Source organism: Macaca nemestrina, chromosome 7, assembly GCF_043159975.1.
Source record: "Macaca nemestrina isolate mMacNem1 chromosome 7, mMacNem.hap1, whole genome shotgun sequence".
Classification (NCBI taxonomy): Eukaryota; Metazoa; Chordata; class Mammalia; order Primates; family Cercopithecidae; genus Macaca; species Macaca nemestrina.
In genome coordinates this window covers 92,949,268-92,964,654 of record NC_092131.1, presented here as the reverse complement: position 1 = coordinate 92,964,654, position 15,387 = coordinate 92,949,268, and positions in this window count along the sequence as shown.

Below are 15,387 nucleotides of genomic sequence, written 5' to 3'. Positions count from 1 at the left end.
AGACCAGCAATCAGTTCTCCTATCAACCTGGGCTGCCTCTTATAGTACAACTTAGACAGACCAGCATCAGCAGCTTCTTTTTCACGCTTACACACACACAAAAAAAAACTTAGAAGATGCAAGACAGAGAAAAGAAACAAGAAGGGTTGAGGGTGGGACAGAAGTGGAAAAAATCCCATTCGGCCATCTATTTTATTCATGTTCTATCCATATGGATATACATTCAGATAAATATTTCTGTATTTACACTTAGATCGTACCAAGACAGGACATAAAATCGTAATGGGGGAGAAAAGTTGCTGACTTTAAAATGCGATGAGAGACTGCAAGAAAGAGACTGTTTCCAATGATGATACCTCAAAGTTAGAGTCCAAGGCATACACAGTGACACTAAATTTGAGCCATTGGACACCATCACAGACATGCTGTCATTGTTGCCACATACCCTTTCTGGAAGAGGTCAGTAGGTTCTCCTGGCCAGGCACGGTGGCTCATGCCTATCATCCCAGCACTTTGGGAGGCTGAGATGAGAGGATTGCTTGAGGCCAGGAGTTCAGGACCAGCTTGGGCAACATACCAAGACCCCCGTTGCTACAAAAAAAACCTTTTTAATTGACAGGGTTGCACACACCTGTAGTTCTAGCTAATCGGGAGGCTGAGGCAGGAGGATGGACTAAGCCAGGAGTTTGAGATTGCGGTGAGCTAGAATCGTGCCACTGCATTAAACAACAGAGTGAGTCTGGCCAATAGAGCAAGACTCTGTCTCTATGAAAAGAAGAGAGAGAGAGAGAGAAAGTTTCTCCTATGAAATTATGAAATGGAGCCTTGGGTGCCACGCATCCTTGGCTCAGACAGAAAGAGTCACCAAGGGAGCGAATAGAAAGCACAATTGCTGCCCTATCTCCAAGTCTCTGTGTTGCACTCTTTGCATTCATTGTTTCATTTAATCCCACAGCAGAAGCACTATTTATCCTCATTTATGATCAGGAAGGAAACTAAAGCCCATATGGTTTAGCAAATTTCCCACGTTGCATGACCAGAAGGACTCTCCAGTTTCTAGAACCTTGGGTTGTCAACATAGGAGAAGTTGTTCTCACCTTTCCCATAGGAAGCAGGACACCTTCCCAGTAGTCTTTATATTCCTCAAGTCCATGCCTTGGATCCTTTCTCAGACCTAGAGTTGCTGTCCTCCAGGTGCCCACTCTCCTCTCTAGAGATGGTTGAGAAGCCACGTGGCATGAGGACCTGAAGGAACCCACTCAGTCACTTCCTTCCTGGGAGACGCTGGGGAATTGTTCTCACCCCTTCCAAGACTCGCTCTCCTCCAATGCAGGGTGGGGGTAAATATTGCTCACCTTTTGGTGTGTTATGTGCATGCAATGGGTTAGCAAACTAAGGGCACAAAAAATGGAGGCTTGTGAACATCAGCAAAGATGATAACAACCTTGCATGATTTTTATTTATTTGGTGGGGATCTTCACCCAAGTAAAAGATCTTCAGTTCCACAGGTCCTACACAGAGGTAGGACCTCTCCCAGAAAGAGGAGGTTTGCAAAATTCTCTGTGCTCGTTTTCAGTTCCAAAATTTCAGTTCCTCCAGGTATGCACTGAAACCCCGCCTATGAGTAGCATCATCAGTGGAAACAACCGTCCGTCCTATTTAGTCAGTTGCCAAATTCAAAGATGTCAACTGAAAGACTTTTTTAGAGCTTTCTGAACCTAGCTTTGTATTGGCATCCTGTCTAGTATCTTCCCTGTGAAACAAAATTAAAATCCCATTGGCATATATTTTAAAATTCAAATGAGTTAGAATCTCATTTTAACTATTAGGAGAAATTATTTGCAGCTCCTTAGAGATGCCCCGTAGTGTAAAGCTAGAAAAACAAAAAACACGTAATTCTCAACTGTTCTCCTCTATCTCATCTTTCTCAAGAGAGTGTGTGTATGTGGGTGCATTTGTCAGCCTATAGAACAGGACGTTGTCAGTGCAGAGAGATAAAAAGACAAAAAAGAAATTAAACTTCTCCACTGGGGAAATGTTTATTGGACACATACTTATAGCCAAGGATGGGGAATAGTAAACACTGGTGTATGTCTCTGCCGACTCACAGTCTGGCCACAGAAGTGGACCAGAAAGTTTATAAAGACAAATAGTGTGGCACATACGAAGACCCAGGGAAGCCCTTGGGCCTGTTGAAAGCCAAAGGAACCACACTTACATCCAAGAATGGAGATAGAAAGCTGCTTCCTATCTTTTCTCAGCGGTGGTGGAGCTCATAGTTTTGTATTTGGCAAGCTTATTCCTGCTTTGGGTATGAGGTCAGTCTAATTACTTGAGAAGTCATTTCGAAGCTTTAATTTTTCCACAGGCTTCATCAAAAAACTAGACCAGAGAGATAATCTTTCTTCTTGCTCATAAAGCATTTCTCACACAGGGCAGTCTCCAACACATCCTCACTGTCATGTGTGTTGGTTCTGGGTAATCCAGATGGTGTGTAACTAACTTGATGTGCGACTATCCCCCGGCTAATTCACAAAAGCTTTGACCAACTGACTAGCAAGTTGAGCCTTCTCTGGTGCTGCTCCAGGTCCATGTGCAGCATGAAATGCAGCCCCAGTGTGCCTGGCTCCAGGGCACACAGCACTGGGATGTCCTTGGGAGAGCAGTTTGACCTTGAACCAGAGACTGGAGTTTGGAGGCTATGCATGAAGATTTCTGTGCTGAAGCACTGGGTTTTTCATCACCTACATCCCGTGAACTCAGCTGTGTGTCCTGGTCAGTAGTTAGCATGCCTCTCAGTGTATCCTGATTGGTGACTGCCTTTCTCAGCAACATGTCCCCTGGCCCCTAAAGTAAATGTGCATTCTATGACACCTGACTTTTTGTTAAACCCCTTCAAATACACCCTTTAATTCAAATAAAAATCTCTTCAGTCTCTTTTGTCTTGATACTGTAACAACACTAAGATAGAAATTTAATTGTATTTATATAAGAGACATTATGATTTTTCTTTATTTTTAAAAAACCTTAAATGTGAACTATAACATACCATATCAGGCAGGTGTCATTTGGCTTTGTCAGGTAAAAGCAAACATCTTCTGATTGTGCTTGCAAATGCGTCTAGTGAAAAGGTATTTATCTGGTAGAGAGCTGCATTCCACTATTAAGGGTCATGTTGATTTGCTCCAAAATAAAATTCCACATCAGGAATAGCAGCAGCAATCAAAGTCACCACTTGATTAAGCAGTAAAGGGCCCACCTTCATTCCCCAGGATCCATCCACCATCAGCACAGCCCCAACAGGTGAGTTAATGGGATCAAAGTATGTGGTGAGTATCAACCACATCTATCCTTATTCGATGGTGGAACTTACATCCATTCAGAGTCAGGATTGTGGTTAAGCTTTTGATTTACTATCCTGATAGGGAAGGATGTTCCAGGGACTTCCTATCAGAAACAACTAAAGAATTCTGCCCATTGCCAAGTATGTACACCATAAATTTTGTATTCTGGAAATGGAGAGATAACCACAGCATGAGTCCACAGACCTACAGGGACCACTATGATTTGAGCTTGGCTTAATTCTCCATTTATTACCTAAGCACTCTAAGCCCTCACTTTGATTTTGGATCCCCAGAAATTAACATCAATTCAGAGTCAGAAAATCCTGAAGGGACTCAATATTTCCTTTTCCTCTGTGTAACATCACTCTTGTAAGTGACTCTGTGTTCATTTGGGTTCGGCTTGGAAGAAGATTCACGATCTGTACTTGTGACAGTGCAGCCGCCCTCAAGGGGATTCAATCAAGGGGTTTCCAATCTGAGAACTGGTTATGCCTGGGATTGGGGCGAGAGGCTTGACTATTCCCTGTGGCACCTCTGGCCACCCAGACCTGGTGAGGTTTCTGCCACCAAATAGATAAAGCAACACTTATCAGGCTGCCTATCTACTCCATTCTTAAGGACACCATCATAGCCAATCATCCACTGCCAAAGATCCCTGTGGCCGGCAGCAGTCTGCTGGCCCCTCATTCCCACTGAGCATTCTGCATGGCCCACCTATCTTGAGGGTTAAGTGCTGCCACTCAATCTCTGCTACCTGGGGATCCCATCATCCCTGCTGCAGTCAGAATCCAAATGAGTAGCAGCATCGTCCATGATGGTACAATGGCCCCCTCACCACTGTGCTTCTCAGATTCTTAACAAAGGGAAGACACTCTGGGTCCTCTTGAGGGATGTAATTGGGAGGTAGCGGGGTTGGGAGGTAAAGGTTTAATGTAAAAAATCCATTTCAGGCTGGGCGCAGTGGCTCATGCCTGTAATCCCAGCACTTTGGGAGGCCGAGGCAGGAGGATCACGAGGTCAGGAGATCGAAACAATCCTGGCTATCACGGTGAAACCCCATCTCTACTAAAAATACAAAAAACCTGGCGTGGTGGCAGGCACCTGTAGTCCCAGCTACTTGGGAGGCTGAGACAGGAGAAGGGTGTGAACCCGGGAAGCAGATCTTGCAGTGAGCCGAGATCATACCACTACACTGCAGCCTGGGAGACAGCGAGACTCTGTCTCAAAAAAAAAATCCATTTCATGCTGGGCGCAGTGGCTCACGCCTGTAATCCCAACATTTTGGGAGGCCGAGGCGGGCAGATCACCTGAAGTTGGGAGTTCAAAACCAGCCTGACATCAGCATGGAGAAACCCCGTCTCTACTAAAAACACAAAATTAGCCGGGCGTGATGGTGCATGCCTGTAATCCCAGCTGCTCAGGAGGCTAAGGCAGGAGAATCGCTTGAACCCGAAAGGCAGAGGTTGCGGTGAGCCAAGATCGCATCATTGGAAAACAACAGTGAAACTCTGTCTTAAAAAAAAAAAAAAATTTCAACATTCCTGTCTCCCTAAACCTTTGGATCCCTTCCCCTACATTATGGCAAGGAAGTTCCGGCATCTCATCCTTGTTAAGGGTGGATCCCCACTGAGTCCAAGCTTCGGTCATCCAAACCAAATAAACCATTAAACCTAATTCCAGCCACACATTAAATCCACGGTCTCTGGTAAGTGCAACCACATACAGGGATTTGGTCCTACCCAGTGTAATATCCCGTCTTCTTTGTCTAACACCCTTATAACACATTACTACTCTTATCCCTAAAGTTTCTTGTAACATAAATTGGTCAGATCTCACAATTCTTTTGAAACATAAGCCATTTCCTCTGGTGTCCTGCTTTGTACTTGTTCTTTAGACCTTGTTGAGCAACGAAAGGTAGCTGGTTCAGTCTTGAAAAGGATCAGCCCACCTTTCAAGGCAACTTCCCTCCATGACATTATTACAATTTCTTCCAGCAATAAAAGTCTGGTCTCCTCAGACACCAATGGCAAGCTGTTTCCACCGGTAAGGAAGGAGGATTAAAGGGACTCAGGCCTCTAACATTATCAGCTTCATCTGAATGCATCCAAATATCTCCATATCAGTTCTCAGGGTCCCATTCCTTCCCAAAGAACCCTCTAAATTTCATGTAGAGGCTTGCCATAGCTTTGAATTCACTTAGGTTGCAATTCTTCATCCTGCACAATTAAGTATTTTGTCTAGTTTTCAGCAAGGTCGGCCCTGGAGCTATAAAGAAAAAAGAAAGATTTAGAGGGTTCTCTCTGGTTCTTTGGTAGAGACTTGAACAGAGAGTTTAATGGCCTGAGTGTGTCCTTTTCCTTTCTCTATGTGCTCCAGTGCACTGAGGAAGAGCCACCCACCCTACAGTCCTGGTGGTCATCATGATCCTTTCACAGTCAAGCACGGCAGCCACCTGCTCCTCAGGCGTTTGCTTGAGGAAGCATTTGTTCACACGCCACTGCAGGTGACACACTAATTACTCATGATGCCACTGCCTGCTATGACAAGGAACTCAGCTCCGTATTCAAACCCAAAGATTGAATCTTGCCCCAAATCCCGTCTTTGAGGACCTGGGGTCACTCCCGGAACCATTTTCTGTACTATAAGCGTTCACTCAAGAGACCAATTATTTTAATAAAAAAATGTAAATGAAGAAGTGTTAACTAAATTATCGAGAATGAAATAGATCATGGTAGACATGGATTTCCCACAGAGGTAATACCTAGAGCATCTCCCAAAGGAGATTCCTCAGCAGTTCCTCCAATGCTTGGTAATAAAATGAAAATGACAACAACAACAGTAAAAGGGCCCAGTGCCATTTATAACCTTAGGTAATAATAAGTAGTAAGTGTTTTCTATAGAAAGTGGCTACCTGAAGGAAGCAGCTACTACCCCCAGAGCTGCAGGGATAAACGAAGGAGGGTGGGAATATTAAAGTTTAGAAGCTTGAAGAAAGGATCCTGCAGAGATGGAACTGAGACCTTTGAGAAAAGGCTCCACTGGGACTGGGTGCCTTGCTGGCTGGTGCTGAGCCCTCTGAGAAGATAAATCAAGGCTGTCTCAAGTAGCATAAGAAGCTGGACCAGGTGTGGTGGCTCATGCCTGTAATCCCAGCACTTTGGGAGGCCAAGGCGGGTGGATCACCTGAGCTCAGGAGTTCGAGACCAGTCTGGCCAACATGGTGAAACTCCATCTCCACTAAAAATACAAAAATAGCTGGGCACGGTGGCAGGCGCCTGTAATCCCAGCTACTCAGGAGGCTGAGGCAGGAGAATTGCATGAACCCGGGACGTGGAGGTCACAGTGAGCTGAGATCGTGCCGTTGCACTCCAGCCTGGGTGACAAGAGTGAAACTCCACCTCAAAAAATAAAAATAAAAAGCTACAAATTGGACTCACCAGCTACTACTGGAATTGACTGGACCTGCCAGGGTGAAGGAGCGTGGCTGCAGAGACATTGACAAGAGCAGAAAGACAAGGGAAATAACGAATCCCTTCTCCCTCCTCTAGCCTGCCAGCCTCTCTCCAGAGGCCCGCACTGTCAGTGCATTACAGAGCCATGTGGCAAAGGAGAATGTGTTTTCCAGAGTCCCAGCCCCAGCATCAAGAAAGTCACATAAAAATGTGAGTTTAAAGCTCAAAGTCAAGAGGTTAATAACCAGCAGACCCACACAGAGAGAAAGGCACCAAGTCTCAATGTATACAAGTTAGGTACTGCCAGCTCCAGGAAGCTCCTACACACTCTTCCCATGTACAGCCCTCACCCAACTCCATGAAGGCAATCACGATCCTAACTTTCAAGATACCACCTCTGTGCCTTTCTTTATACTTTCACCACCTAGGTATGCATCCCTAAGCACTATCGTTTATTTTTTACTAGTTTTTAAACCTACAATGTGGCCCAGATGCAGTGGCTCATGCCGTCAATTCCAGTGCTTTGGAAGACCAAGGTGGGAAGATCTCTTGAAGCCAGGAGAGACCAGCCTGGGCAGCATAGTGAGACCCATCTCTACAAAATAAAAATTAAAAAATTAAAAAGGGGCTGGGCACGGTGGTTCACGCCTGTAATCCCAGCACTTTGGGAGGCCGAGGCAGGTGGATCACCTGAGGTGAGGAGTTTGAGAGTGGCCTGGCCAACATGGCAAAACCTGTCTCTACTAAAAATACAAAAAAAAAATTAGCTGAGCATGGTGGTGCATGCCTGTGGTCCCAGCTACTCGGGAGGCTGAGGCAGGAGAATCACTTGAACCTGAGAGGCAGAGGTTGCAGTGAGCTGAGGTCATGCCACTGCACTCCAGCATGGCTGATAGAGTGAGACTCCATCTCAAAAAACAAAACAAATTTAAAAACTCTACTACATGTATTCTTTTGTGCCTGGGTTCTTTTATTCAACATATAATATTGTGTAGCTGTAGCTTATCTATTTTCACTGCTTTATAGTATTCCATGTATGAGTATATCATCATTTATTATCCATCGTAGTTGAAGGACATCTTCCAAACAACTGTTGCTTTTAAGGCACAAAAATACCCATTAGCATTGGAAGAGATAACCCAGATAGTTATTCTTAAACTTTCTGTTTTCAGGGTCCTTTTACATATTTAAAGTTTATTGAGGATCCCAAAGCAATTGCTGGTTTTATCTATCAACATTTACTTTATTAGAAGTGAAAACTGAGAAATTTTAAAATACTTCATAGAGCCTTTTAAAATAACAATAAAAACCCATTACATGTTATACAAATATTTTATTAAAACAGCTATATTTCTCCAAAAGAGAAAATCTTAATGAGAAGAGAGGCATTATTTTACATTTTTCAAATCTCTTTTAACATCTGGCATCATAGCAGACAGCTATACTATTGGGTCTGCTTCTGCATCCAATCTGTCGCAATATGTTGTTGGGTTGAATTAGGCAAAGAAAATCCAGCTTCACACAGATATGTCATTGGAAATGGGAGGACCTTGCAGACCTTCTTAAAGAAATTTTGGGATCCTTGGGGGTCCTTGGGCCATCCTTTATGAACTGCTGATTTAGATGAAGGTCTAGAAAATCAAATGCAATTCCTAAACAAGGTTCCATGGAGGAAAGCCAAGTGGGTTTCTACAGTTCTTGTATTTAAAATGCTGTGATTAATGTGTCTCTTCTCCCTTTGCAAGCCTCTTACCTTATCCCCTGCAAAAAGAAAACTAATAGTAAACTCATACAAATCAGTTTGTCGGGGGGGTGGGAATAAGGTACACCATCCCCCCAACCCCGTTGACCAGTGGATCCCAGTTTAAACTCAACCGAGTGCATTTTGCACAATTGCTACAGGAATCACCAATACCTTTGTAATAAGAAAATAAAAGTTCTTTTCTAGAGAAGAAGTAAATGGAGGAAGAGGAGAGGTAGAACATCCAGGAGCTTTTCCCACTTGTCTGACTTGACAAGGGGAACCCCAGAGACCAAGATGGTGAGTGGGGAGGGAAGAGCTGGATGAGGAAAGAATGATGGAGCAGCCAAGACACCCAGAGCTCTGCTCATGGGCAAGACACACATATGACACGTGTCAGAATGTGACTTCTGTTCCAAAAGGAAGAGAAAGGTATTTTTCTGAGTTCATATTTCTTCATCCATGGGACTGAAATGCAAACCTCAAGAGTCCAGGAGAGAAAAACAACCATGCAGGTAGAACACCTCAAGACCCTTCCACTGAGACCGCAGTTGTGCCTCTCCTTTATGCTGTCCTCTGTGCCTCCATGTTCCTGCTTGAGTGAGTAGAGTAATAATCCTCCAGCTCCCAAAGCCGTCCACTAACTCAGATAAAGAAACCATCTGCAAAGTAGAACTGCATCAGAGCACAAAAGGTGGGTCCTCACTAATGAACAGGAGCCTGGTTTGACAGCCTGGGCTGTCCGCCAAACTCATTTGTTTCCAGACTTTCCATTTGCCAGCTGAAGTTGTTGAGAATTAATAGGCCCCCAAAATATTTCCTTGGATACATGATGCAAGAGCTGCCAACTCTGGCCGCTTCCAATGATGTTAGAAAAAGCAAAGTTAAAATGTAATGAAACAGAAGAGCCAAGGTACCGTAAAGTACACTCCAAATAGAAGCCATTCCAAAAGGAACATTCCGTTAATTTGCTGCATTCACCGAGAGGAACACTTATTCTAAATTCATATTCCGATCTCAAGTGTCAGCAAGCTACCACCGAGAGCAGGAGAAGGGAAGCCTTCTACTACCATAGTTAATAAATAAGCATTCAATTGTATGGGACTGTTCAATTTAAATGATCCGGGTAGTGTATACTAACTTTTCTTGGGAGAGATATTAGAAAGTAAATTTTAACTGAAACAGAGAATAGACGGTAAAGTAAAATGGAAGGAGAATCCTGGAATCCTCATAAAATGTTAATTTTTTAATAAACGTAAGAAGACTCTTTTTAAAAATAAACTGATTGGCTTCTAGTTTTGGGCCTGGCATGTAAGGAGTTAACAACAAGTGAAAAGCCGAACAAACTGGGAAATCAACAGTTCTTGCTAGATCTGTCGGAGAACTGCGGTGACAGGGCAAACCGATGCACCAAAAATCAGAGATAAACAGGCAGAGGCAGAAAATCACAACTTTCTGAAAGTGAAACCGACGAGCAGGAAATTCCATGAAGACCAGTGTTGAGGTAGGAAACTTGAACTATAAATGATGGGGGCTCAGCATGGACAAGTTTGAGAGTCAAAAACTCCAGAGGGGACCCAGTCATAGGGGAATCCCCATGCTTTCGTGAGTTTTACCTCCAAGAGCTCCACTAGGTCCTTATGGTAAATATCAGAGAAAATCCCCTTGTGTTTCTAAAAGAGGAAGGAAGAGAAAAACCATTCTGAAATATGCCAGAGAATTCTGGTCTTTTTAACAAGGCCTGCTCTGAAGAGAAACACTTTTACCAGAGCCTATAACCTGCTGGCATATTATCAACCTAATTTACCTGGAGGAAGGAAGTTACCCAACCCCAGATTCCTCTACCCAACCTGTTCCACAAAAAAAAAAAAAAAAAAAAAACTGAGATGCACTGGTGAAGTTCACAGTCCAGGGCACAGGCTCACTGAAAGACTGAGACCTAATCACAGGACAATGGAATGCTTCTCCCACCCCACACCTTACCACACACAGCTAAAGGTCTATTTACCAGAGTTCCTTTCTACCAGTACATCACTTCCAGATTTCAACAAAAAATTTACAAGATATACTAAGAGGCAAACAACACACGAACAAGCACCAAAAGTAGACTCAGCTATGGCAGGGATGTTGGAATTATCAGACCAGGAACTTTCTTAAAACTTAATATGTTAGGGGCCTTAATGGAAAAAGTATACAACATGCAAGAACAGATGGATAATGTAAGAAAAGAAGTTGAGATTCTTCTAAGGGAGAATCAAAAAGAAATGCTAGAGATCACTTTAGCATGAATAACAAATGCTTTTGACAGACTCAATGCCATACTTTATACAGCTGAAAAAAGAGTATCTGAGCATAAGTATATAATGATAGAAACTTCCACAACGGAAAAGCAAAGAGAAAACATATACTGGAAAAAAATCAGAGCAAAGTAATCAAGAGCTGTGGGACAGCTATGAAAGGTATAACATACATGGGAATATCACGAGGAGAAGAAAGAGAAAGGAATAGAAATAATATTTGAAGTAATGATAACTGATATTTCCCAAATTAAAGTGAGACACTGAACCACAGATCCAAGAACCTCAGAGAATACTAAGTTGAATAAATGCAAAAAAAGAAAAAAACTACACATATGTATATTATAGTCAAATTGCAGGAAATCAAAGATAAAGAAAAAATGTTGAAAGAATCCAGAGAAGAAGAAAAAACCTTAAAGAAAAAGCAAAGCAAAGATAAGAATTATATCTGACTTCTCTTCAGAAACCATGCAAGCACAAAGAGAGTGGAGTGTAATATTTAGTGTTGAGAGATTAAAAAAAAAAAAACCACCAACCTAAAATTCTGTAACCTGCAAAGTTATCCTTCAAAAGTGAAAGAGAAATAAAGATTTTCTCAGACAAACAAAAATTAAGGGAACTTGTTACCAGTAGACCTACCTTGCAAGAAATATTAAAAGAAGTTCTTCAGAGAGAAGGAAAATTAATAGAGATCAGAAACCCAGATCTACATAAAGAAAGGAAGCACATCGGAGAATAAATAAGTGAAAGTAAAATTAAAATGTTTTGTTTCTCTTATCCTTAATTGATCAAACAGATAACACTTTGTTTAAAATAATAATAACAATCATGTATTCAATTATGCGTGTATATATATGTATATATGCTTATGTATAATTCAAATAAGTGATAGTAATGATACAAGGGATGGAAGAGAGGAATTCAAACTATTTTGTTATTACAAGGTTACAGGGCACTTGCATTACCTATGAAGTAGTACAGTGTTGTTTGAAAGTGGACTTGAATTAGTTGTAAAATATATTGAAAATTCTATGGAAACCACTAAAAGAGGCGAAGAAAGTATAACTGATATCTAAGAAAGGAGAAAATCATATAAAATGCTCAATTAAACCACACAAAGCAGAAAACACAATCTGCCAAAACTCAAACAAGAAGAAACAATCTGGATAGGCCTATATCTATTACTATCACTGAATCAGTAATTAATAACCTTCCAAAATAGAAAGCACCAGGTCCAGATGGGTTCACTGGTGAATTCTACCAAACATTTAGGGAAGAAATTACACCAATTCTCAATAATCTCTTCTAGAAGATAACAAGAGAGGGAATACTTTCTAAATCATTATGAGGCTGCCATTACCCCAATACCAACAAGACAAAGACATTACAAGAAAACATGCAAGAATTCTCAACAAAATATTTTCAAATCAAATCCAACAAAGTATATAGAGAACTATGTACCACAACCAAGTGGGATTTATCCCAAGTATGCAAGGGTAGGTTACCATTCAAAAATCAATTAATGTAATACAATTACATCAACAGAATAAAGAAGGAAAATCAAATAATTGTGTAAACAGATGCAAAAAAAAGCATTTGACAAAATCCAACATCCACCTATGATTTTTAAAAAATCTCTCAGCAAACTAGAAATAAAGGGGAGCTTCTTCAACTTGATGAACAACTTCTACCAAAAAAAAGAAGAAACAAACTACAGCTAACGTAATTCTTAAGGTGAGAAACTTGAAGTTTTCCCAGAGGTTATGAATGAGGTATGATGTGCTCCTTCACCACTGCTTTTTAACAATATACTGGAAGTCAGCCGGGCACAGTGGCTCAAGCCTGTAATCCCAGCACTTTGGGAGGCTGAGACGGGCGGATCACAAGGTCAGGAGATCGAGACCATCCTGGCTAACACGGTGAAACCCCGTCTCTACTAAAAAATACAAAAAACTAGCCGGGCGAGGTGGCGGGCGCCTGTGGTCCCAGCTACTCCGGAGGCTGAGGCAGGAGAATGGCGTAAACCTGGGAGGCGGAGCTGGCAGTGAGCTGAGATCCGGCCACTGCACTCCAGCCTGGGCGACAGAGCCAGACTCAGTCTCAAAAAAAAAAAAAAAAAAATACTGGAAGTCTTAGACAATACAATAAGACAAGAAAACGGGCTGGGGGAAAGCTATACAGATTGGGAAGAAATAAATAAAACTTAAAGCTGTCTTTATTTGCAGATGACATGATCATCTATGTAGGAAATCTGAAAGAACTGACAAAAAAATCCTTTGCAACTAGTAAGCAATTTTAGCAAGGTTGCAGGATACAAGGCTAATGCATAAAATCAATTGCTTTGCTACATACCAACAATGACCAAGTGGAATGTGAAATTAAAAACACATTACCATTTACATTAGCATACAAAAATGAAATACTTAAGTATAAACATGGCATAATATGTACAAGATCTACATGAGGAAAATTACAAAACTTACAAATCTCTGACGAAAGTCATCAAAGAAGTAAACAAACAGAGAGATATTCCATATTCATGGATAGGAAGATCTGATATTGTCAATACATCAGTTTTTCCCAGCTTTATAAACTTAATACAAACCCAATAATAGTCCCAGAAATTTATTTTGTGCATATTGACAAACCGATTTTAAAGTCTCTTTGTAGAGGCAACAGAACAGCCAACTCAACACTGAAGAAAAACAAAGTCAGAGGACTGTTACTACATGACTTCAAGACTTAATACAAAGCAACAATAATTAAGACCATGTGCTACTGTTGAAAAAATACACCAGTGGAATAGAATATAAAGCCCAGAAATAGATCACATAAAATAGCCAACTCATGTTTGCTTGAAAATTGAGCAAAAGCAATTACATGGAGCAAAGATTGTGTTTTCAACAAATGGTACTGGAACAACTAGACTCCCATAGGCACACACACAAAAAATTTACACAGACTTTCCACCCTTCACAAAAATTAACTCAAATTCAAAACTATAAAACTCCTAGAAGATAACATAGGAGAAAATACGGTTTGGGCAGTAGGGAGGAATGGATAAATAGGCAGAATGCAGACAATTGTAGGCACTGAGACTATTCTGTAAGGTACTATAATGGTGGATGCACATCATAGTACATTTGTCCAGAAGCATAGATTGTACAACATCAAGATAGAACCCTAATGTACATCATGAACGTTCGGGGGTAATGATGTGTCAATGTAGCTTCATCAGTTGCAATCAGTCGTAATGTACCACTCTGGTGTGAGATGTTAGTAGTGGGAGTGGTTGGGGAGGGTGAAGTAGGGGTTATGTGGGAAGTCTCTGTACCTTCCACCTAATGTTGCTTTTAATCTAAAACTTCTCTAAAAATGAATCAAATTAATTTATTTAAAAGGTAGATTTTCTTGCAAATCATTGGCTACATTTCCTTTCAGATTATGTGTTTTCTCAGAGCACACATACTTATCAAACCACTATCATGCAACATAGACTCTGGACTTGCCCCACCCTCTGCTGAAATTGTGAACACAAGTCTGTTCAGTTAATAAATATCATATCCCCTGTTGAGAGAGCTCACTGAGGTCCCAGCACAGAACTCAGCACTTTTACACAGGTTATGACATATGTTCCCACTACAACCCAGAGAGAGAGAGAAGTATTTTTACCTCCACATGGAACATGAAGAAACTGAATTTCAGAAATGAAGTAACTTGCTCTCCAATACATACAGTCTTAAACTCACTACCATTGGAGATCAAAACAAAACAATATGAAACTAACCTCTGAGTGTGTGTGTGTGTGTGTTTGTGTGTGTGTGTGTTGGGAAGTAAGATAGAAGGTGATGAGTGTCTAGAGCTGTCTCGATAACATGAGAATAATTCCTTACAAGTTAGATTTAGGAAGTGGCTGCAAGAGATTCAGTTTTGTGTTCAGAGAAAACCCCATGGAGGAATTTAGACACCACTGGGGAAAAACTCTAAGAGACTAAAGACAGAGAGCACCAACAACTGGGGGGCAGTAGCTATTTGCATGCCTTTGTGACTGTATCCTGAAAAGCATAACCATGTCAACAATCTTCAAAGAGATATCATTATAGAAATTTCAAGTTGGAACAGATCATCTTTACCAAAACCTTACACCGATCTCAGAATATCCAGAACATGGTTTCTCCCCACTAAGCAGTATAACCTTTACGAGATCCAAGACAAACATTTGTGTGTCAGCAACCCAAGAAGCCTGTGTTTGTTAGGATTACTCGCACTAGCTGCTGTATCAAAAAAAAGAAAGAAAAAACCACATTTCTCACTGGCATAATAGACCAACGGAAGCTGGGCAGCTCTCTTCCAAGCATGTGTTAGACCCCTTGTATCTTGTGGCTCAGCCACTGAGTCCTCTTAATGTCTCCTGGATCCTTCACATTCGAAGAGTCTGCATCACACAAGACATTTTAGGGGCCAGGATGGAAAGTAGCAAAAATCACTTCTTCCCACATCATTGGTTCAGACTCATTGTACCAACCAATTCAAGTGAGGCCTTGGGAAAAGTA